This window comes from Myodes glareolus, chromosome 4 (assembly GCF_982192425.1).
Source record: "Myodes glareolus chromosome 4, mMyoGla1.1, whole genome shotgun sequence".
Lineage (NCBI taxonomy): Eukaryota > Metazoa > Chordata > Mammalia > Rodentia > Cricetidae > Myodes > Myodes glareolus.
Genome location: NC_142029.1, coordinates 26,499,252 through 26,524,334, shown reverse-complemented (window position 1 = coordinate 26,524,334; position 25,083 = coordinate 26,499,252). Strand labels below are relative to the sequence as shown.

Genomic DNA, 25,083 nt, shown 5'->3' with positions numbered 1-25,083 from the left:
TATGCCAGTTTGACACAAGGTAGAATCACTGGTAGGAAAGGAGCCTCAAATTGAAAAAATGCCTCCAGAAGGGTTTGATGGTGGAGAGGCCAGCCTACTGTGAGTGGGGCCACCCCTGGGCCAGTGGTCCTGGGTTCTATAAGAAAACAGGCTGAGCAAGCCATGTGGAGCAAGCCAGTAAGCAGCACTCCTCCATGGCCTCCTCATCAGCTCTTCCCTCCAGGATTCTGTCCTGTTTGAGTTACTGCTCTGAATTCTTTTGAGATGAACAGTGATTAGGGAAACTAAGCCAAATAAACCTTTTCTCCCAAAGTTGTTCTGGACATGGTATTTCATTACAGCAATAGCAACCTGAACTAGGAAAGTCCTTGACTTAGTGACTTTTATTGCTGTGGTAAGTCAATGGCCGAGACAACTTATTTTTAAAAATGTTTAATTTGGCTTATAGTTTCAGAGGGCTAAGAGTCCATGGTCTGAGACATGGTGGCAGGAACACCTGAGAGCTCACATCTTGATCTGCAAATAGGAGGCAGGGAGAGCGGATAGGGAAGGGTTGGGGATGGGGAAGGGGTGGGGATGGGGGAAGTCTTTTGAAACCTCAAAACTCACTCCCAGGGAGGTACCTCCTCCAACAAAGCCATACCTCTTAATCCTTTCCAAACAATTCCATGTGCTAAGGACCAAGTATTCAAACATTTACGGCTGTGGGGATCATTCTCATCCAAACCAGTGCAGTTCTCAACTTTGACCTTGTTTGAGATGGCCTCACTGTCATTTGCTGCTGCACACACCAGCTGCCCCATGCGCTTCTGGGGATTCTCCTAATTCCATCTTTCATCTCTGTTTAGGAGCAGAAGCATGCTACTACACCTGCTTTTGCGTGAGTCCTGGATTTAGTCTGCATGCTTGGACCACACACACTTTACACACACAGCCCCCTCCCCAGTCCCCTGTATTTATTTGTTTTTTGATCTGGTTTGTTCTTTCACCCCATTTCCATACCAGCATAGGGCAGGACATAAGCACATTTACTGTGTTGGGGTTGGTTCATGAAGGGGCCTTTCAGCCATGGGTGTCAAGCATTCTGTATAAAATAAATATTGCTACTTTACAGATGCCTAGAGGGGCCACTGGAAGAGATGAAATACTTAAAGCATTTTATCTTGACATTGCCTGAGAATATGAGAATGTGGCTGTATGGAGGAGGGGGTGAGCATTGCTCGCACAAGCTGAAGACCATGGAAGGAACTTCTACTCTCCTTTCAGTACTGCTACTTAGGTATGTAGGCAGTAAACAGAGGGGAGGTTAGCATCGAGGCTCTGGCTTGCATCCCACCCAGCTGTAGCCCCATGATCTGCTCTGGGTCACTCTCAGTGTCTGTCTTGCTAATGCCGGAAACACAGGCATCACCAAGCCCAGAGCATGTGACCTGTGAGGGGCCCAGTGGTGTGAGTCACTGGGAGCTAAGGGTTAATAGTCTAGTGCTTCAGAGACACAGGGCTGTTATCAGACAGTGCATTTCAGTCCTGGCTCGGGCCCTCACTGGACAGGAACTAGCAGCTGGGGGCAGTGACTAATGCCTGCGGGTAGGCTGAGGTCTCGAGCCTCACTGAGAGTTCCAGCCTCTGCCTAGTGGACGAACCCTGATGACCAGTGGGTTGTCTGGGCTAAATATCAAAGAGCCACCTCTGGAATCTGTTTCCTGGCTTGGCTGTCCTCCCACCTCATCCTCCAGGGTGGAACGGGACTTATAAGGGAGCACTCCAAATTTGAAAAGGGTCCCCCCATACACAGGCTTAGGGGCGGGAGCGTGAGGGGGTGAGGTCATTATGTTCCCACTTTAGTTGTTGAAACCCTTTGTTCTTTTGGAGTTGGCAAGACTTGGCTTTTCCTGAGCTATTAACAATGGTTTCCCTGTAAAGCTATTATTGTGAGCCAGGCAAGAATTGTATGTGCATGCATGTAGTAGAACACACGTACCCGCTCATGAGTATAAACATGTAAACATAGACACACATGCACACATACACACAAACATCTTGAAGAGTCAGTTCTGTGTTCCTAGTTTTGCTTTTTAAATGGCAGACTTAGGAAAGAAGAGGAGACCCTCAGTAGAAGAAAAGGAACTAGAATAATTAGACCTGTATGCTTTTCGTGGGTATTAGGTTCATGTACACTGCCTAAAACCAGGTCAAAATGTCACTAAGTATCAGTGTCAGTTTTTGACTATTATAACTACTGAAATTTAAATGTCCCTCAAAGTCCCTGTGTGTAATTTTACTTCCCAATGAAATAGTATTGGGAGTCAGGCCTGGGAAGAGGATTTTAGGTCATGAGGGCCATGCCCATGCTTGGACTAATACCACTGCCATGAGAGTGTATCAGCTATTTTAAGAGTAGGTTCTGGACACGGGAGATAGTTTTGTTGGGCTGTCTGGGCTAAATATGCTTCCCTTACATGTATGAGAACTTGAATAGGTTTCCAGCATGCATGCAAAAAGCTGAGCATTGTAACACATGCCTGTGATCCCAAGTAGTGCTGGTCAGCTAGTGTAGCTTAATTGGGGGGCGCCAAGGCCTTGTGAAAGACCCTGTCTCAAAAAACCAGAGTAGACAGCTCTTGAAGGATATCTGATGCCAACATTGACCTCTACATATAGGCATACATGCACCTACCCACAGAGGTGCACACTCTACATACTGTAGTAGTGCCAAGGCCACTTCAGTCCCCTCTTACCCTTTTACTCCCTTACCCCTGCTACCATGGGATGATATGTCGTGAAGGCCCTGCCTGCACATGAACCTCATAAATAATGTGTTTTATTTTGTTTTTAAAAATCAATCTTCTGGTCTCCTGTCTTCTGTTTTAGCAACACAAGAAGAATGAGGATATTGACTTAAAAGATGACAAACTCTGTCTCCTCTGAGACTTGTCTGGATAGCATGCTCTTACTAATTTGGTCAAGATGCTTCTGGTGAGCGTAGGGAGGGCTAGAGATTTAGACATACTGTCCACATTTCTCTACCTTTTATCCATCTTAAGGCCGATGGATGACTTGACTTGATCTGGCCAATGAGCAGAGTTTTCATAGGAAAGGCAAAGAGAGAGGATGAGGTCGTGTGTGTGTGTGTGTGTGTGTGTGTGTGTGTGTGTGTGTGTGTGAAGGAACCTGGGGTTAGCATCTCCACAGAAGGAAGCAGGGTTCTCCCAGATCTACAGGATACCTGACCCTTCTCTTGTTCCTTCGCTGCTAAGGACAGCATAAGGACATTGTTCCTGCTAACTAACACATGTGCCGCAGGAAATAGACTTGCAGAATGTGTCAGAGAAGACCCTTGGATGCACAGATACCTAGTGCTGGCCCAGCATGGTGTGAGCTCGGAATGCAGGACTGTGCCAGTGTGTAGACTTTCCAAAGCGAAGTTGTATTTATAGGAGATGTCTCTAGAGCCTCTGCCTGGCTTGTCAAACCCCACCCTTGACAAACTCTGGGCTCACTTCACTTTTTTCCGGCATCTTAAGGTAGGCTGAGAATAATTCTCAGAACAATCCCGGCAGATTTCTGTTACTGGCATGAATCTGTTTTGTAATTTTCGTTTGTTTGTTTATTTTATTTTTTAATGTTTTATCGTGATTCTTAAAACATCTAGGTAGATTTTCAAGGCCCCTTCTGGGGTCAGTTGCCTGTAGTCACATTTAACTGGAAGGCTGAGGAGGATCACTGGAATTTAGGAGTTCAAGGCAAGCATAGCTCGGAGGGGTCATTCATAAGGAGTAAAGCGAATACCCGTGGAATCCATGCCTTCCTTTCTCCCAAGAGGTGAACAGCATCTCTATGTTTTAAAAATTAAAAATATTGATTATTTATTCTCAGTGGGCCCAGATATTTGTGCTTAGATGTGAAGACATAGCAACATCAAAAAGTTAGAATACTCACTTAGATTATTGTTGGGCAAACACACTTGGTTTTTGAATGAAATATGATCTGAGACTAGAATCTTAAGAAAACAAATTTATAGGGCTGGAGAGATGGTTCTGATCTTCCAGAGGACCCAAGTTCAGTTCCCAGCACCCATATCTGGTGATTCACACCTTCCTGTAACTCCAGTTTCTCAGGGGTCTGACACCCTCTACTGGCATCCAAAGGCATCTGCAGATATGTGATACAGATATAGACTAGTAGGCATTCACATACACATAAAAATAAATAAATCTTTAAAACAAGAAAACAAAGGACCGGAGAGATGGCTTAGCAGTTAGAGCATACACTGCTCTGGTTTGTTTCCTAGCACCCACGTTGAGCAGCTCAGAGGTACCTCAACTCCAGCTCCAGGGGGATTGGGCCTCTATCCGTGGATACCTGCATAAATTTGCATATATTTCTGCTATATGCATATAATTAAAAAGAATAAAAATCCTTTCAAAAAAGAAACAAAATTGCATTGAAAATTCACTAAAATATGGCATGTCCACAAAAATATTTAGTAACTAATTTCCTAGCTTTTATATAATAACAAAATGATTACTATGCACATTTTTATTTATTTGTTTGCTTATTATTACTTATTTTTTATTTTAGTTTTTCAAGATAGACGTTTTCTATATTACAGTCCTAGCTGTCCTAGAACTAGCTCTTGAAGATCAGACTCAGAGAGATCTGTCTGCCTCTGCCTCCCAAGTTCTGGGTTTAAAGGCATGTGCCACCACTGCCTGGCTCTTCTTTTTTAAATTTTTATTGAAAATGAATTTTGGAGGGGGCTGGAAAGATGGCTCAGAGGTTAAGAACACTGACTGCTCTCCCAGAGGTCCTGAGTTCCATTCCCAGCACCTCATGGTGGCTCACAACCATCTATAGTAAAATATGGTGCCCTCTTCTGGCCTGTAGGCATACATGAAGGCAGAACATTATATACATAATAAATAAATAAATAAATATAAAAAAAGAAAGAAAGAAAATGAATTTTTTTTCTCACATTATGGTTTCTCTCCCTCAACTCCTCTCAGTTCCTCCCCACTGTCCCATCTACATCCACTCCCTTTCTGTCTCTTATGAAAACTATGCATATTTTTATGTGCTTTTATCTATTATTATTACCATAAATCTTGAAAAGTTGAGTACTGAGCCCACCCTAACTTGCCGAGGCTCTTAGATGAGAGCTGCAGCAGTCCTGAGCAGTCCTGGCTAGCAGGACAGCCATGCTGGCCACTGCACCTGCTGCAAGAAGCCAGCGTTCCCTGCTGACGTGATCAGGACTCTGCTTGTGGAGGACTTGGGGGTAGTTGAGAGTATTAAAAGAGAGGGCTTCTGGGATATGGTAATGTCGGGATCTTTACACTTAAGAACAATTGACTGTTCTCCATTCAGGCATTAAAGGACCATTGGATTTCCAGAGGAGTTTGCAATGCTTCCTACTCCCAGCCTGTTTTCTCCTTTAAGACTAAGGAACATTGCGGACATCGTGGGAGGGTTTAATATGTTTGTTTAGGTGGATCTAGGGACTGTTGACTATTTCTAGTCTTCGATTTGCTTTGTCTTTGTCTTCATTGGTTTTTTGGGTTGACAAGTGTCTAACTATGGGATGGGAAGTGATCAGTTAGCTATGTGCCTGGGTATCCCGGTGTGGAGGCCTTGACCGTGTGGTGGCCTAAGAAGCCTTTGCATTTTTCTCTGAAATCTCTGCCTCCTTCTCATGATCCAGAGTAACTAGAATGTGAACACAGAAGGAAAAAAAATATTGGAATGATTGCTGTAGTTTCCAAACAAATGACCTCACTGTCTGAATTCTGCTTTGTGCAAAAGAAACCTTAACTTTGTCTTATAAAAAAGTAATGGATCTTTGGGGAAACAGATCCAAATCCCCATTTAGTGTTTGCGGGATGGGGGCCGGGGAGGAAGGCTAGAGCTGACTCTACAGACAGACTCTAACTAACATAATATAACTGTGTCACACCAACCTAATAATGATCGCCGAAGAGATACAGCAGCTCAGATTGGTAAAGACCAACAGCCCCTTGCTCAAGCAGGCAAGTCATTCTACCATGTAGAAGCCAACTTCATGTGAAGTTTCTTCGGCTCTGTGTTCCCAGAGTGAAGAGGGTTGTCAGTCTGTATCAGTGAGTGCCTTGGGCTTACCTCGTCTGCCTTACCTTACTCCCCGTCGCACAGGTGAGCGATGGCATCCACTGGTTAGGCATAAGCTGCTGGGTCGCAGTGGTTAGTAGTCAGGACCGGCTGCAGCTAAAGCCCAGGGGGAGGGACAACTGTTTGGAGGCTTATGTTTCAATGTATAATTGGGTGAAGATTTAATTTAAGAACCCAGACCATAATCAGAAGCCTCATTTCCTACAGAATGAGTATTTTGATTGTCTATTTCATTGCATCAAAATGAGACGGGACAGGAGTACGTTTGCTGTGCTTCAAGATGTCCTAATTTCCATGATCCTCAAGCATTTCCTGGGGTGGACTCTGGTCCCTTGAATGTCATTTATGGCTCCCAAGCATTTCTTGGGATGTGTTCTGGCCCCTCGGCTCTCCTATCAATTGGTTATAATCCCCGACAGACACAGCTTTCCTCCAGGGAGGAAAGCTTATGGCTGGCTCACTGCTTTAGAGGGTTCGTCCTGTCTTGGCGAGGGACACATGGCGGAGTTCAGAGTGGCAGAAGTACATGTCAGAATCTCCCCAGTTGGTGATGGATCAGAACTAGGAGCCAGTTCTACCCTTCAAAGGCATGCAGCCGTTGACCTGATCTAGCTACCCTCCACCTCCTTCAGGCCCTACAGCTTCCCAGAGTAGCAGCCAGCAGCCAGGGGACCAAGAATGAAACATTAACCTGTGGAGAGCATCTCAGATTCAGGTCCTCCCAGGTCTGCCAACTTGAAGTGCAGAGATGGAATGTTCTCTCTTGGTCTATGGTCTTTACATCTCAAAGATTCGAATTTGTTTTTTATATCTTTAGATTTCTTGCTGGAGGTTTTAGATAATCTTACGGACATACACAAATGGTTTTGCTGCGTTTTGAATCCTGATTTTTTTTTTTTTTTTGAGGGAAACCAGGAACCTTGGCTGACTGATGTAGGTCTTTTTGGATTAGAGAGGCAGAAGGGGGAAGAAAGATGGAGAGGGAGGGAGGGGGAAGAAGGAGAGAGACAGGAAAAGGGAGGAAAAGGGAAGGGAAGGAGAGAGGAAGGGAGAGAATATAAATTAATTAGCCAAATGGTTGTGATTTGGAACTGTAGGTTACTTTGTCTCCTCCCCTGTCTAGAGCCAGACAGAACAAGAATCATATTTATTTAGACACGGAGTTTTACTAGGAAGGTAGCTGCCTGTTGTTGGTCCTGATCCTGGGCTGCTGATTTGGAGGCAAGGCCTGGCTGTGTTCTGTGCCTTGGCATCATCTCTGAACAGAGCACCTCCAAGGTTTCAAAGGACCGCTGCATCCCCAGTCTGGGCTCTGAGAGGCTATGTTTGATCTGCAGCGGGGTTATGGAGTCTCTTTCTCTGTCTGAAGATGGGGAGTTTGCCAACTCTGAGGCTGCACCCAGCCTGGAGATCAGGAATTCCGCTCCTCCCTCTTCATCATCTGAAATCCAATCAGGAGTGTTCACTGTGGTGAGAATGTTGCTCCCCTGCTGTGATAGTTCATCTTGATTGCCAGTTTGATGGGATTCAGCATCACCATGGAAACAAACCTCTGGGCATGTCTCTGAGAGGGTTTCTAGATTGGGTTAACTGAGGTGAAGAGACCAGTAAATGTAGATGACACCATTCCATGGGCTGGAACCCTGCACTGAGTAAAAAAATGAGCCAGCACCAGCATTCTTCTCTCTCAGCTTTCTGATTGGATGATTGGATGATGTGGCTTTCAGCTTCGTGTTCTTGTCCTTACCTGGTGTACTATACTTACCTGATGGAGTATACTCTTGAAAAATGAAGTCTTTTCTTCTTTAGGTTCTTTTTATCAAGTAACAACTTCTTCTTCTTCTTCTTCTTCTTCTTCTTCTTCTTCTTCTTCTTCTTCTTCTTCTTCTTTTCTTTCCTTTTTTTTTTTTTTTGTGATAGAGTTTCTCTGTGTAGCCCTGGCTATCTGGAAACTAGCTCTATAGACCAGACTGGCCTCTAACTCCGAGTTCTGCCTGCTACTGTCTCTGAAGTACTGGGATGAAAGGCAGGCACCGCCACACCTGGCTAACTAATACATTTCTTAATGAGGTCTCTGAACTGACATTTGTGTTTCCTTTGCCAGTGCGCTGCTGCAGGGTACCATCTGGACTGGAATCGAGGCTCCTCTGGTGCTTGGATGTCCCTAAATTCCTGGATCATCTTATTGAAGACCGTGAGTAATGACCATGTTGCTATTTCACGAGCCGAAAGAGATTGTGAGCAGTCATTAGAAGAGTTCAGCCAGGCCTGGTTGATGGGCTCATTCCATGCAGACACAATTGTCCTTCATCCATTGGTTGCATATGCCCTATAATAGCCATGAATTTGACCCAATATAAATCATGAAATTACTTACAACATCATGACATTTTTTTGGTGATATTTGTCTCTACCTACTTTCTACCTATCTACCTACCCACCCATCCGTCATCCATCCATCCATCCATCCATCCATCTATATATGTATGTATACGACTATCTATATCCATATGTTTTTTGATAACTCAATTTCATGGTACTCCAACTTGAACTTTGTAGATAACAACATTATGTTGCAATGTCAAAAGGTTGGACGTGCCTGCTAGAGCCAGGCTCTCTCATGTCCAGTTCCAAAAGCATTAGAGATGGCAGCTGGAAATCTACATGTGACCTTTCTGTCCTCACCAACAGCCACCACCAGAGCTACACATGTCATCTTTATCGTCCTTTCTCCTCCCTTTCCTTTCACCACACTCCAGCCAGACTGGCTATTGCTTCTGGTTTATAGGCGGACAGTGCACATGACGGCAGCTGCAGGTACCATGGCCCCCCTAGCAGTCTTTTCCACGGGGCATGTGCATACCTACTCATTCAGCCTGTTCCGTCCCACTGCCACATCTTTATCCACCCAAGTGTTCATACTTCTGTCTGTCTGTCTGTCTCCCTCTCTCTCCATCCTTAAAGAATTGTTCTCTGTACTTGCCACAGTGTAGATGGCTTCTTTGGTCAGTCAGTTGGTAGACTGCCCATTCATTTGACACTTAACTGTCAAGCACACACTAGTCATTCAGAATCAACTTGCTGCCATGGAACTCGGTGCAGCACGAAGGAAGAGATCCCATGGAAACCCCAGTGGGCTATCCCAGTCCTGTCTGAGTAAGCTGTGGTGTCCTGAGCACCCTCAGATTGAGTTGCTAAGGTACCTTGTTAAAACTCCAATTCTCAGGACATAGTCATACATTGAACTAGCACAGTGCATTCCATTAATGGTCAGTTAATATGGTTTTTGTTTTATTTGTCTTTCAAGGCGGGGTTTCTCTGTGTATCCCTGACTGTCCTGGAACTGGCCCTATAGACCAGGCTGGCCTCGAACTCACAGAGATCCACTTGCCTCTGCCTACTGAGTGCTGGGATTAAAGGCGTGCGCCACCACTGCTGAGCTCAATTAGTATGTTTTAATAATTAAAATAAGCTGTAGATCCTGCTGGGTGAGGTCTGAGAGTCAGCTGAGCTGACATGTTGCAGGTGACGCTGATGCTGCTGGCCTGTAGACTGTATTTGGAGAAATAATACCTATTGCTTTGAAGTTGATTGAGGAGCAGAAGGAGGGAGAACATGAACAAGGAAGTCAGGACCGCGAGGGTTGCGTTCACCCACTGATACAAGGGGACTGATATAATGAGAGCTCACCAAGGCCAGCTGGACTGGGACTGAACGAGCATGTGATCAAACCGGATTCTCTGAATGTGGCTGGCATGGGGGCTGTCTGAGAAGCCATTGATAATGGCACTGGAACTTGTTTTGTCTGCATATACTGGCTCCTTGGGATCCTAGTCTGTTTGGATGCTCACCTTCCTAGACCTGGAGGGAGTGGGGAGGAACTTGAACTTCCCACAGGGCAGGAAACCCTGACTGCTCTTAGGACTGGAGTGGGAGGAGGAGAGGGAGTGGGGGGAGTGGGAGGGTATTGGGAGGAGGGGAGGAAGTGGAAATTTTTATAAATTAATAAAAAAAAAGAAACATTTTAAAATATAGACATAAACTGATAAAACTACATACTCATTTCACATGCAAATATAAAGTTATGTTTCTAATTCTAAAAAAAAAAAGAAAGAAAAGAAAAGAAAGAAAGAGTTTCCAGCCACCCGAGCACTTCTGCATCAAAGATAATCTCCAAACAGCTTCATTGTGCTCAGATTTATTTAGTCTGTTCTATGTCAGACACACAGACCTGATATTTTAATGGGTTTTAAGTTTTCAATTTGACTTGTCAATATTTGGCTTCATGTACCTGTACGCAGTTCATGGTTGGGCCAAGGCCTTTGCAGTATTGAGTTTCTTCGTTTGGCCAATTACCCACATGAAATGTGCACACCAATTCCCAGTGACACTTTGGAGCCAAGCTCTTGCTTATACGGCAGGCTCTTCTGTTAAACTGGTGCGTATGACTCTCTGCTGGGGTGTGAGATGCCAGGTGTAACTATTGCCTTTAATAGTTTTGGCCTTGTAGGTCCAGAATTAGCCTTGCTTTTCTACAGTAATAGAGGCTCTGGGTCAGGATCTGTACCGCAGTAGCTTTTTCCCCTGGATCTGGCTATCGTGTGCCTCCCTGTATTGCTGTTCCTCACATTGGCCCCTGATGGCTAGTGGCTTTCTGGATCCTTGGCTTGTTTCTTGAGCATGAAATGGAGAAGTGATTTTGTTTTGAAGAGAGTTGTTCATACAGGTTCTTTGACTTCTCTGTGTTTATTCAAGCCGTGCATCCTCAAGAATTGGCCGTGGTGTCCTTACCCCATGTGGCTGTCTGATTTTCTCTGAGTTTGTCTGACGTTTCATGTCACCGGAAGCCAACTGCTTTGTCTTTATACAGTGAGCCCCTTAGCGCAGGGCCGGATGATGCAGGGATGGATGAGGCTTCCCTTATACTTGAATTTGAGGCCTAGCCCTAGACCGTAAGTGCAGTAGGCATTTGAGGTCTGAACCCAATAAAATAATGTCCTTCCTTCCATTTGTGTCCCTAACTCCAGTCTGCTGGAAGAGGAACAGAGAAACATTGCACACATGGAGACCAGGAAAGCCTGGGCCTGGTCATGGTGGTCATATTGACTCCTGTCTACACATGAGCTCGCCCAGCAGGCGTCCCCAGGTTTTGTGAATTCAGGCATGCAGACCTCTCCAGGTCTTAGGTTGTATGAGGTAATGGCAGAGAACAGGAGGAGTGGAAGAGCTAGTCTGAGAGGACAGTCTTTTCTGTAACTCAGGTGGTGTCCCTTCGTATCTCTTTTATACCTCTGCTGACTTTGCAAAGTTTCAAAAGTAATTCATAGCCTGTTGATATGATGAATAAAAAAATACAGAAAAGAAGGGGAAATGCTCATAAAAGGAGGGCATTTTCCCACTGAGAGTTTCAGGTCAGGATGGCAGCATTGCCGGTCTTTGGGCCTGTGTATGACACAAGCGTTAACATTGCTGGACTAGCCACTGACTCCCTTTGTTATACCTGCTTCCCTTCCTCTCCTCTCCCCTCCTCTCCCCTTCCCTTCCCTTCCCTTCCCTTCCCCTCCCACCTTCCCTCCTTTCATCTCTCCCTCTTGGGGCAGCGAACCTAAGGAGGTGCCCTACCACTGAGCTATACCCTAAGCCTTGCTTTTTCTTTTCCTTTTGAGACTGGGTCTTGCTAAGTGGCCTAGGCTGTCTTTCAACTTGATTTATAGCCAAACACACCTTGATTTTGTTTCTCTTGTCTGCTTTCCTGAGTACTAGATTGCAGTTACCATGTCTGGCTCTTGTTTTACTTTAAAATGACAAAGTAGAAAATTCAAAGGAATTCTGGAAGAGTCTCTCTTCAAAAAGTCCGTGCCCATGGAGGAGGGCTGTTTGGAAGGTGGCAGTGTAATTACCTTTTAGCTTGCCAAGGCTGAGAGAGACCCAGGTTGCTCTTGTTAGGTCACAGGCCCTCTATCTGCCTCTTTCTCCTAGAGATGAGACATGGCCCTCTGCTTTCCCTAGAGAGCTGATAAGAAAGTGTGCTGTCACCTTGCAGCTTCGTGGAGCTGAGTTGTCACTCTCACACCTACAGCTGCAAGCCAGCTGCTTCTCAGTCTCTACCAGCCAGACTCTAGGTGACTCTGGATTACAATTGACTTTTATCATATGAGTCATATCCTCGCTTGTAGGCTATATCACATGTGTGGAACTTCCTACCCCTGGAAACCTGTAAGAACAAGAAACCCTGTTTGTCCCCTGAATCTGACAGGCCTGAAGGATCTCTCTCTTCAGAGCTCTACTACGCTGCCTGTGATAAACAGGGCATACCTCTGTTATTCTGGGAACTGAAGGAAACAAAAGGGAATTGAGGGCTCTCTCCCTTCAGGAAGGACCCTGGTCTCTTCTTCCCTGATGGCTGTCTGTCCTCATGAAGTGTTCCCTCCGACCTGGAAGTTGGCTCTCCCACTTGGCAGCCCTGTAGTTGCAATAAAGCTCTTATTAAAGCTCTGCTGAAGTAATATTCATTTCAGCCTTCCTTCTGCAGACCTGTAACGTCTCTACCCTGGAAAATAATTCTGTGTGAGAGTCATACTCACTGCGTTCCCCCTCGATGTGCAGTGCTGCATGAGAGCCATAGTCAGTGCATTTCCCCTGCATGTGCAGTGCTGCGTGAGAGCCATAGTCAGTGCATTTCCCCTGCATGTGCAGTGCTGCGTGAGAGCCATAGTCAGTGCACTGCCCCTGCATGCTCTGTCCTTGAGTGAGCTCTATACTCACTGCACAGCCCTGCGTGAGTGCCATAGTCACTGATTTCCTGCTGCATGCGCAGTACCGTGTGAGCACCAGTGCTGTATGAGCACCATATTTTGTTATCTTTGTTTTTCGTCTGTGCTTCAAGGTTAGATGCTCAATTTTCTTCCCCATTCATGAACTCAACAGCAGAACTGGTGATGTTCACAGAGAAAATGCAGTAGGGACACAGAGGTACTATGACTAAGTACTCAGAAGCATCTTCATTCCAGTGAACATGCGCATTTAGGAATGCTGTTAACTGCTTTATGTAAGGGGGAAATACTCTTTAGCTGGCATCAAAATTGTTATACAATGCCTTCACAAGGCTTTGTTCTGAGGAAGTGTTTTTATAAACAATGTTACTCTTTGTGATACAGTTGGAACATAATATGTCATAGACCATTGTGTAATGACTACATATCGCTTTTTATGATGTTACACATTTTCACATATAGTCACCCATTCTCTCATTCCTGACAACTTTTTTGCTTGTTTGTTTTGAGACATTTTGGAACTCTCTGGAGACTAAGCTTCTTTCCCCTGATGTTTGGTGATATCGATTCTGAGAGATGCTTACACACTCCTACCCAGATTTCTAAGAGGGAAAGTAAGATGAACATGGAAGCCTCTTTTGTCCTTGCCTACAGAGGCCTGACTTCCTCTCTGTGTGGTCCAGTTTCTCTCCCTCCATCCTGGCTTGCAGAGACACTCCTGTGACCTCTTGCTTTGCCTGTGCTGGTCTGTAACCTTTGCTGGAAGTACATTTCTCCAAGGCACTGTCATGCCGCATTGCTGTTCAGCAGGCCTCTGTGACAGATCCCGTATTTAACAGCAATGGTAGCACTCCCTGGGGATGCGTCTTCCCGGCCTGCCTAACCCCCATAGGCTGCTTCCTGCTTTGCTTTTCCCTGTGCTCTGTCTGGTCCATCCTTTTATTAGTATCCTTAGAACAGACCAGAACTATTTCTAACCCAAGTTCTCCTGGATCATTCATGGTTTGTTCTCCTGGTTTATTTCATGCCCGCTTTAAAAGCGATGCCCCCTTCTCTGGATTGCTCTCCTGTGTGGCTCTGCCCCCTTCTCTATATTGCTCTTCAGCATGGCATGGCTCCAGTGGGCCTGGGCTTTAAAGTGAATAGAAAATTGTACTGTTAGAAATCATGGCTTCCCTTTTCTTCCGGGGTTGCCTTGACCTCCTTCTGCAGGAGCTGCTTCTGCCAGATGTTGATAGAACAAAGAAGTGGGCGTTCCAAATAGGCTCCACCCCAACAAACCCAGTTGCCAAAAGCCTCCAGGCTTTGGCATGGTCTTACTAGTGAGACAGCATAGTAGTCAGGACAGAAGCTGTCTCATCCAGATGTTGTCTTCCATGGAACTATTTCTGTGATTAAAAATACCCTTCCTTCTCAGAGCAGAGGCAATCACTTCAGTATCTCCTGCTGTGTAGCAGGGGAAGCCAGCGAGCACAGGACCCATGGGCTGCATTTGGCCCTGTGTCCTTTGGCCAGTTATGTGGCTAATAAGAGACGAGTACAGTTGCATGGAGAAAACATGAGGGAGGGTGACCTGGGGAGCCAGCTGCCAAGCTCCCAGCCCTGACCCTTGCCTCCCTGCCCGGAGCCATTGCTCAGCTGCTGCTGGGACTGCAGGGTGTGCAGTGGGGAGGGTGACTCAGAAGTTTGGATGAATCAGCTCAGCTCATTTCAGCACAGGAGCAGGGGAAGAGTGAGTTGGCCTGGGCTGGGTGGGGTTCCTGGAGTTCCCTGAAGAAGCAGATGTGGGCTGATGGCTGGGCACCTGTCTAGACCACTAGGGTCTGCTGGTTGGTTACACCATAACTTGGGATATATTTTACTTTTTCAATTAGTTAATTTTTATTTCTTTCTTATTCGTGTGTGTGTGTGTGTGTGTGTGTGTGTGTAGGTACATGCACATGTGTATGGGAGCTAGAAGCCAACCTCGAATGTTGTCTCTCAGGAGTTATTTGCTTACTTAAAAATATGTTTTATTTCTTTATTTCGTGAGTGTGCACACATACACATCACAGTTCATTGTGATAGAAGGCAGCTTTGCGGAGTTGACTCTCTTCTGTCCTCTTGTTGGATGCAGGGATCTAACTCAGGTTGCCAAGCTTGCTCAGCAAGCGCTTCTACACACTGAGCGGTCTCACCAGCCCGGTGTACCTTACTTTTTTGAGATAGGGTCTCTTCACTGGGACCTGGATCTCACTGTTTTTAGGTTATTCTAGTGAGCCAGAAGGCCTCAGGATCCTCTTGTCTGTGTCCACCTGGCACTGGGTCTACATGCGCCCCATGCTTGGCCTTTCACTTGGGTTCTGTGGATCAAACGGAAGTCCTCCTGTGTACACAGCAAGTTCCTCACCAAATGAACCATTTCCCCGGGCCAAGTTGTATTTTTATTTCCAAAAAGAAAGATTTCAGGGTTCTGGAAGCAAAATATGTACAACAAGGGCACCAAGCAAGTTCAGTACGCTCAGAGCACACGCGTCACGTGTTAATTTTCTCACCAGAACTGTCCAGGAGTCATTACTGCTTCTGTGCATATGCGTATAGGATGCTCTTACTCTTTCAGAGTCCTTACTTGATAACTCTTGCAAATCCCTGTTTGTCAGGTACAATGACACACCCATAGGTTTCAGAGGTTAAGATATGAATGCCTTTGAAGTCTGTTTTCTGTTGGTCGAGTGTGGTAGGTAGTCCAGTGTTGGCAGGAAAAGCAGGCACAGGACCCAAGTATCTCCTGATGGCTTCTCCCGCTTCGCTGTGTTATGTGATGCCTGGTGACCGACTCCCTTGCAGACAGTGAATCCCTTCAGTGTAGATAGTTCGACCCTTAAAAAGGAGGCCATGGGGCCTGAGGAAAGCGAAGAGAGCCCTCTTCCTATGAGTAGAGGGCAGATATTGCTGCAGATTCCTGGCACTGTGAGACTGCTATATTCATGGTTCACAGCTCATGAACTGGAACAGAGGCCATCCAGGCAAGCACACAGCGAGAGCGAAGGCAGGAATGGGATCTGCCGAGGGCTAGGGCAGTGGTTTTGTAGGCTCATGGTTTTGTCATAAGAGCTGCACACAGACCACCAGTCTCATGTAGTAGGGCTAACCAGACTGTGAGAATCGCAACAGAGTAGCCAGAATGTAAGTGTGAATTTGAATAATTGGTGAGTGACTACCCAGCACTGCCAATGAAAACAAAACTTGAATGAGGCCAATTTTCAAATTCTGTCTGATGAAACATAAACAGAGTGTTTACGAAGCAGCCACACTGCCTGAGCGGTTATCTTCAGAATACAATGTGCAGCCAAATGGCTCCTAATTGGTCTCAAAATATTTACCAAGCCTAGCGCTGTCTATGGTAGTTTCTATTGAGTTGTTTATTTAGTCCAAAAAGACAGTAAAATATGAATATTCCAAGACTAACAAAAACAACTGTCACAAACGAGGTGTTAAAAGACATAAATACAAAATGCACAGGTCCTTGACAAAACAGGAATATGCGTGTGAATCCTCTTTTCTGCTTTCCTTGATCTCAGAATGTGAGGTCCGAAAAAGTCACGTATCCCTTGAAACTTTCCATATAGCTGCTAATAACTGCAAAACTGTCATTTTAGAAACCCTGGTTTCTTACTTTCCTTTTTTTCTCCCAGTACCCTGAATACCTCAGCATGGTGGTTTCAAAACAGGTTTACAGGGCTAGGGAGGTGGCTCAGCTTGTAGAGTGTTTGCATAGGAGCATGCGTGACGTCCTGGGTTTAATCGCCATCGCTGTTTAACTGGTTATGGTGGCTCATGCCTGTTACCCCAGCACTTGGGAGATAGAGGCAGGAAGAATAGTTGGTCAAGGTCATCCCCTGGATCATTTCCGCTCAGCCCGAGATATGGGAAACAAAGCAAAACGAAGAACCAGGTGTGTCTCTTACCTTTACAAGTGGACTCGATTTAGCTAGGTTACTAATGTATAGAATACAATGGAAGTGAGGGTGTGTGACTTCAGAGACCGTGTCATCCGAGGCATGGTGGCTTTCTTAAGCTCTAAGATTTCTTGTTGGGAGCCTGCTCTGTTGAAGGACACTCAGGAATCCTGCATAGGGCTGAGGCAGCGGTTCATGCCTGTAATTCCAGGGCTGGGAAGGAAGAAGCGGAAAGATCTAGAATGTGAGGTCTGCCTGGTATACTTGATACCCTGTTTTTATATCAAGACCTCTGCCCACGTCATGTGATTGCCATCTTAGAGGTAGGACCTCCTGCCTTTCTTTGGGCAAGCCTTCCTGTAACCTAGTACCTGAGAGAACCGTGGAACTGATTGAGTACTCCGCAATTCTGGAAACCCTTGCTGCAAAACTTGTCACCCTGAGTAGGGTTGGGCGGGAGACTAGGCAATGGCTACCTCCACCTTCGAAGGTCCCAAGGACAAACCAAATTTTGATTTCATTAAGTTCTTCTTGGGGAACCGATGAGTTTGTTGGTTTACAGAGCCATGGGTGAGGTAGGTGACCCCCAAACACCCATACTTGAAAGTTTGCACCCTGTGTGGATGATGGTGTCTTCTAGAACACTCAAGACCCTGGGTGGTATTTACACAGCTGCAGAGATGAAGCACCTTCCTCTAATCCTTCCCTGGCTGTTTACTCCAGCTCCCCTGAGAGGCCACAAGACCCTGTGAAATTAGAGCAGAATTGCGTAGAAGGAGTGGCTCTGACGAGACCCCTCCCCCCCGTTCTCTGAGGGAATCTCCACAGCCCACAATTCCCCCTGTGATGATCTATTCCAAGGAGTACTACTGTTCTGATCTGAAGACAGTGGCAGTTTGGCTCAGAGGGTAGAGCTGTGCACCAGCTCTTGACTCACCGAGGTTGTGAGATAATGTTTATTTTAAGCCGCTCCACTTCGGGGGTAAGTCTTGGCAACACAGGTGGTAAACAGTAGAGTCGAGACAAGATGGTTAGCACTTTTGCTGGCACACGTGTGGTCAGACTCCCAGCCCTGAGTCATCTGTAGTGATGCTACCATTATTTTGCAGCTTCGCTTTTGAAAGAGAGGGCTCCCGTAATAGACGCGTAAGTCCCACCCTTCCCTTGGTGTGTGTGCGCTTCGAAAAGACAGTTGCTAAGATTAAATTGATGTATGGTCTCATTTGTTTCTCACGTTTCTGATTTGTTCTGGGCAGTTGTTAATGTTTGAGCTTTCTTGTGTGCTTATCTCTGTGTGACTCTGTGACTCGGGACACATGCTTACCCATGCCCTCAGAGGAATCTGTGGTGACAGGAAGCCTTTGGCACATCCTAAAGACAGCTGGTTGGAAAATAAATACACCCAGGCATATGTTCCCAGAGGATGTGCCTGAGTTGGAGTAAAAATTTCAGGCATCCCCAGGGAAACCCCAATAGGAGATTGTCCCTCTTCCTTAAAAGGGTGTTAGTCATTTCTTATCCTGTGTCTTGGGCCTGAGGCAGTACTCCAGGGTTGTGTATACCCTTAATTTTGAAAGACAAATGCTTTGTACCCATGGAAGTCTTTCGTGAGAAGAGGGCTTTGGCCAAGCACTAAGCATTCCTCTCTCTGTAGGAGTGTGTATACAGTGTGCAAATGTGTAGGTAAGAGGTTGGTATCAGACGTGTGTGTGTGTGTGTGCGCGCGCGTGCATGCATGCGTGCATGTACACAAATGTGCAGGTGTGTGTGGAGGTGAAAGGTCGGTATCCACTATCTTCGGCAGTCACACTCTATATATTGAGGCAGGGCCTCTTGCTTAAACTCAGAGCTTGCTGATTTGGCTAGCCCAGCACTTGACCAAACCAACCAAAGGCAGAAGGTAGGAATGACAAGGCCGCAGCAGTTATTCGAGTATCTAGAGAAAAGGTAAGGCAAAGCTTGGGATTGGCTAGTTAGTTATTTCTGTGTGTTTTGGTCTATAGAGCTAGGATGGAGCAAGTGTGTAATCCTAGCACTCATGAGGCTATCCAAGGACGATGGTGAGTTTGAAGCCAGCCTGGGCTATGTAGAAAGATGTGGGGAGGGGTCTTTAATATAATTAACCTTATGGTAAGCAGATTTTTAAAAAGACAAATTGAGAGATGGAGAGATGGCTCAGTAGATAAAGCACTTGTTATATAAATGTGCTTACCAGAGTTAGGATCTGTTGCAACCATATATAATGGAGGTGTATGTGGCAGCCTGTCTATAAGCCCAGCCTTGGGAGGCAAGAGATAAGGCAAGACCTGGATGCTTGGATGATGCCGGGATAATTAGCTAGCTAGAGTAGCTAAATGGTTGAGCTCCCAATGAGAGAGATTGAGAGAGAGAGAGAGAGAGAGAGAGAGAGAGAGAGCGAGAGCTCAACATTTCAGGTGAAAGTGGTCTGGAAAGGCATCTGGTATGTATATATGTTTGTGCACGTATGCATGCATGCTCAAACATGTATACTCCCACACATGCAAGCATGAATGCACATATATCACATACACACATACATATAGACGATAGCCTTACAACAGACGGATTGGTGTTATCTGTGGCTGGAGCCTGTCAGATTTCTCCGAGGTCATTACCACCTTTTTGTGTGTGGTACTTGCAGGTTTCCTAACAGCTATAGTGCCTTGCTCCTCCTTGCCTCCTGCCAGGAAAGGGGCTCTCCACCCATCTGTGGAAGATGTTCTGGGTGTGCTTGTCCTTATTCAAGAAAGTGCTTCTGGGTAGCTGGTGCATCTTCTCACTTAGAGTGAAGAAGCCTCTGAGAAAATGGGTGTGGGGAGGTGCTACTGTCCCCAGCCAGAGCCTCCCCCCAAGCTTCCAGTGTGCAGGTGTGCACATATATATTTTATAATGTCTTAAATGTCTAGCTTATAATTGTCACGGTAAAAGTAAGACAGTGCTGTTACCCGAGTGTGGGCAGCGGGTCCTAAGACCACAGCGGGCCACAAAGGCAGGGACAGGCAGGGAGCCCCCGAATATGGTGCTGTTCTCCAAGTGGCTACAGCAGACAGCGGGTCCTGAGACCAGGCCACAGATCCCAGAAGGCAGCTGGTCCTGGGCAGGGATCTGCACGGTGGCCCGCAGGCCATGAGGGCCGGCAGGTCCTAGGCAGGGAGCCGTATGGCGGATGAGAGATCAAGATGGATAGGCAAGCCATGCCACGAGACCATGTGGCAGGTCTCAGAAGGCAGCTGGTCCCATGCAGGGAGCCATGTGGTTAAGAGACAGAGACATGGACACCATGCAGAGAAAGTGGGTATTTATTTAGTGGGTTATGGAGATGTAAGGGAAAGAGGAGAGAGAGAGAGAGAGAGAGAGAGAGAGAGAGAGAGAGAGAGAGAGAGAGAGAATTTGGGGGGGGGAGAAACAGGGAGACGGGAGCTAGGCAGAAGCTGCCTCTTCTAGGGAGAGAAGGGAAAAAAGAAACTTGGACTGGAAGCAGAAGGAAGATCTGCCTGCCTGGGCAGTGGACCTGGGAGGGAGTGGGCAGGGCTTGTCTTCTTAAAGGGACAGGACAGACCATTACAATAATAAACTCTAGCTTGTTTTCAAATGCTTTTTATAACTTTTACTTGCTATACATGTACACATACTCTGGGATTTTAAAAAATTCAGACTCATAAAAACTTTACTACCTATTTTAAAAGTGATATCTGGTCATGTTTTCTTTTCTGATTTTTTTCCCCTCTTAAACATTTTCCTTTGGGACTTTAAAATGTCCCCAAATTGCTGAGGTTGGAGAGATGGCTCAGCACATATGAGCACACAGTTGCAGAGGACCGGAGTTTAGTTTTAGCATCTACATCAGGTGGCTCGTAAATAACCTGTAATTCCAGCTCCAGAGGAATCTGGTGCCTCTGGTGTTTATGGACACCTGTACTGATGTGTGCATGGAAACAATTATGAAAAGTTAAAAACAAGATAATCTTCAAAAAGTCCTCAGATTGTAAAGTTCACAGTGAAAAACCTGCAAATATGTTCATATTTTGGAACCCCCCCCCACATACCAAATCTGTTGTTTTCTGTCATGTTGGAATTTTTGCAATCATGGAATTCTATTACAGAGGACTCTTGTTATCATTCTTAGGTTTGCAAAGGTCCTTGAGGTGAAACTTCAAAGAGGTGTGGTAGCTCAGAGTGATGTGGCACTCCCTGCTGTTGGTGACATATTAGAATCGTAGTGTCGCTGTTTTCTTCTTGGTTCGCTGATGTAGACTGGAGGAGGCTGAGGATGTAGCTCCGTTAGTACAATGTTTGCTTAGTATTCGGGAAGACCTGGACTAGACTCCCACCACTGCGTATACCCTACGCGGTGGTGCATGCCCATAATCCCAGCTCTGGGAAGAGGCAGAAGGCTTAGGAGTTCAAGGTGATGCCTGAGCCTCATGGGATCCTGTAAAAAGAAGGAAAATTAGAAAAAAGAAAAAACTTAGGTTCCTCCCCCAAGAGAAAAATATCCCCACGAATCTGGAAAGAGCTAATGATGTGAATTCCTGCTCCCTCCTGCCTTCTTTGCGGGGCCGAGTAGGAGGTTTGTAGCACATAGCTGGAGAGCCAGATAATAGGCACAAATCATGATGTGGGAAACTGGTCCCCGAGCAGCTGTCAGCCAGCTGCTGTGCTAGTAACTGGGCAAACAGTGTGCGAGTGTTCATCTGAGAATCTTGCATTGTGCAGAACAGAGCCGTGCAGAACCGTGGTCCTACAGATCTGTCACAGGCAGCAGAGCTCTGGGCTCACCTCTTCCACCTGCTGGGTTGGTCACTGCAGGCCAGAGCCAAAGCTACCACCCACTTCTACTGGAACCCTGTTGAGGGATCTTTCCCCGGCAGAGCTAGACTGGATGGTGCATGTGACCCTATGGCAAAGACACTTTGTAAATTACTGTCCTCTGTGTGATTAGTTATCCTTCAAGGTAGAATGATTTGAGCAGATTATTGCCGAGATGACGCTGTATTACAAAAAGCTTGCATTGAAAATAGTGCTTCAAATCTCCATGATGTACTTGATAGAAGCGTACCAGTTGGTGGCTAGCAGCAGTGCTGGCGAGCAGCCTCCAGGAAGGGACGATGCCGGGAAAGGTTTCTTTCAAATGTGTCACAGTTTAGGGACCTGGCCTCCTTCAGACCAGTGTAGGCTGACATGATTTACTCTCAGTAAGAGAGCAAATGGGAGAGACCGGCCAATGATTTTTTCACTTGAACTTTACCCTTCATTATTTCATTGTTTTTTGTTTGTTTGTGTTTGTAGTCCAGAGCAGCCTCAGAGATGTGAACCCCTGTTTGTGTCCTCAGGGCCATAAGCCTGTGTTTCCCTTCAGGGTTTGTGTGGAGGTGTCCTGTTCTGCAGCCTTACATGGCCAGCTCCAGAGTAGGGACCTGGTGAGATTGGCCATGGCCTCTGCTAGCTGTGCTGGACCTTGGCTGCCTTTGTCTCTGCGGTGAAACAAAGGTAGGGCTTCTCAGACTGAGGAGATGTCTTTTGGGCGTGGGGGGGGGCGTTTGCAAATCTGGGCATGTCTCTAATTCTCCTTCAAGCAGATATTGGCTGAGAAAGACTGTGTGACCCTATTTAGGAAAATGCATACACCCTGTTAGCCTCTCTTCCCTTAAGAAGGAAAAATCATTACATGGCAGAGGTTCAGGCCTCGTGGGAGGTTTTTCTGGATGATTCTCCATCTTAAGAAGCATGTTTCCATGCGTGTGATAAAATTATCAGTACATTCAGACCCCGCCCCATCCACCTTTGTGTGTGGGTCCATATTTCTCGATATCCTAGGCCTTTGTTCTCCTTCCAGCTCTGGCAGTCAAGGATACAGATGATGTTGTAATGTGAGATGTGTGTGTGTGTGGGGGGATGTTCAGCTGAGAAGAGGTGGCACACACGGTGGCCCTGTGTCCCTACCCCTTCCCTCCCATACACGTCTCATTCTGGCTCAGTGCTAGTAAGTGTGATGGGAGGGTTCTGAATACATTCCTTCAATATAGCCTAAAGGTGACCCGGTCTCCTTCGAGCTCGCCCCCTCCCCAGATGCAGCTGCTCAGTCTTCCTTGCTACCCTGCCCCCATAGCCAGCCCAACCCTCCTTTCCCTCTCTGGTCCCACAGCACTGATTGCCACTGCTAGCGGGCAACAGCAGGTAAAGAAGACTGTGTTCAGTTCATGCCGTACCAGAGTACCCAGGCACAGATCCAGCTGCCCCGCCCTTCCTCCTGCCTGCCGCTCTGGACTGCAGAGTGCCTTGCTTTTTCTGCACGCACAATAACATTGTGCAGAGCCTTCGAAGTCCCCTGGCTAGAAAGCTGTGCTCCTGGAAGACAGGATGTTGCTCGTGTTGTTATTTCCAGCCATTTATCTAGTCATTCATTTCTTTATACAATTACCCTCCCAGGACCCAAGAATAGAGAGATGGGCGTGATATGTTGAGGCACGTGAGAGGCATCATAAACTGCCGCTTCTTTTCTTGTTTTTCCGAGTGACCCGCAGAGAGTTGAGCAAAGTAGGACCTTCTCCCAGAGCTCGCCCCTATGTAGCAGCAGAGGCTCTGCCCACCCCTGAACCCTGACTGTGATGCTGAGAAACTAGTCTTGGGAAAACTTCTTTTGGGAATGGCAAACTCAGAATTTACAGGTCAACAGAGATCTCTGTGTTGGAGAGTTTTCCTGCCCTCCGCCAGCTAACTGTAACCTAAGCAAGGCAGAGAAGGGGATCCCAGCTTGCAGCTTTTCCTGAGATGGGTGTAATCCGAGCATGAGGTTGAATATGTGGAGTGGAGTTTGAAGGGCCCTGGAATGTGGATGCGGGGAAAATTGGACTGCTGGTGCTGCAAATGGTCCCGGAGCTGTCACCTGTTTTCCCCGGAGAGTGAAGACTGTTATTACTCATCCTTTCTCAAAACAAGCGGTTTTGTGTGTGACAAGCCCTGGGGGACCACATTCCACAGGATCCCTTTATTAACAAAATTGCGCCTTGCAGCCGGGCGGGTGTGGCTGGAGAGCCCTTCCCAGACAGCCCAGAGGCACCTGGCTGGGTAATTGCAAGCTTGCCTTTTGGCTTTTCAGTCTTTGATCACAGATGACCTCTCAGCTGTAATTTCTGGACCCTGCAAAATTTTCTTTTTTCCCCTCCTCCTCTTCGTAGGTTTTATGAAGCTACCCGGGCTATGATAATGATCTGAGCAGTCACCTTGGAAAGCAATTAGAGTAGATGGGCAGGGTCAAGATCGATTTCATCCCAGGTATCTGTCCGAGGAGTGTTTTATATATGTAATGAGTGAGCTTGACCTGTCCAGCCAGCTGAGCAGGACTTCATTTCCCTGAGCTGGCAGCTTTGCTGATCCCGGGAAGCTGTTGACTCAGAACTGTTTAGAGAAGGAGACCAATCATTCCTGGGACCAGGGGTGCTCACAGAAAATCTACTCAGAAGATTTTCACAGATCTCATCGTGACCTAACTTCCTTAGAATTATCTAGAAGAGATGACAGAGAATCCCTTCTCCTAAGAGGGTGTGTTTGAGCATGTGCCAGGTAAGGGTTGGAATTTGTGTCCTTAGAGAGCTCCACAGGTGAGTAGGATAATGGGTCAGGCCCTGGGACCGTGGGCTTCCTTACCTGGAGACTGGAACCTGTCAGGTCTGTATATCCCGGACTTCTTCCTGCCTCCGATGTTGCTCTTTACTGATACCCCTGCCCAGACACTGTCCTACAGGTAGTGTGTGATGTTCCTGGAAAGGGAGAATTAACCCAGGAATTTGGGTTCGTTTTGCTTTGTTACAGAGAGAAGTGCCCTACTTTGCACTCAGCTAGTTTTTTTTTTTTTTTTAAGAGTTGTAATGTCCATCAGTCTTTTGTTTTTGCGGTTTTTGTTCTTAACTGGGTTGTGACGTTTTTTCAGAGTTGCTTTGCCTTGTATTGCCCTATGCACGCACATATAACAGTGTGATTTATTTGAATGTATGTGCTTTATCATGAGCCCCGTTCTGTGTGATTGTGTCATCATCGCCTCTGTTCCCATGTCGGGAAGTCATCTGCTGGTCGCTTCTGCATACCTGGAGGCAAGCTCCCCCACATATGCCTCATGACTGTCCCCTAGTTATGTGACTGATATTACAGTTGCTTTGTATGTTGGAATTGTATGTGTCCATTTCTGACCCCCAAGAGAATGAGGCCTT

General features: G+C 46.4%; 1 protein-coding gene across 5 annotated transcripts in view; it reads left to right on the top strand.

Annotated features, from left to right (window-relative positions):
- Positions 1 to 25,083, top strand: part of Tln2 (talin 2) — a 406,415-nt gene that overhangs the window by 66,430 nt on the left and 314,902 nt on the right. For all 5 annotated transcript variants that reach the window (XM_087905346.1, XM_087905349.1, XM_087905348.1 and 2 more), the window contains exon 2: positions 8,249 to 8,338. The gene's annotated coding sequence lies outside the window, so the exon portion shown is untranslated. The remainder of the gene's footprint in view (positions 1 to 8,248; positions 8,339 to 25,083) is intronic.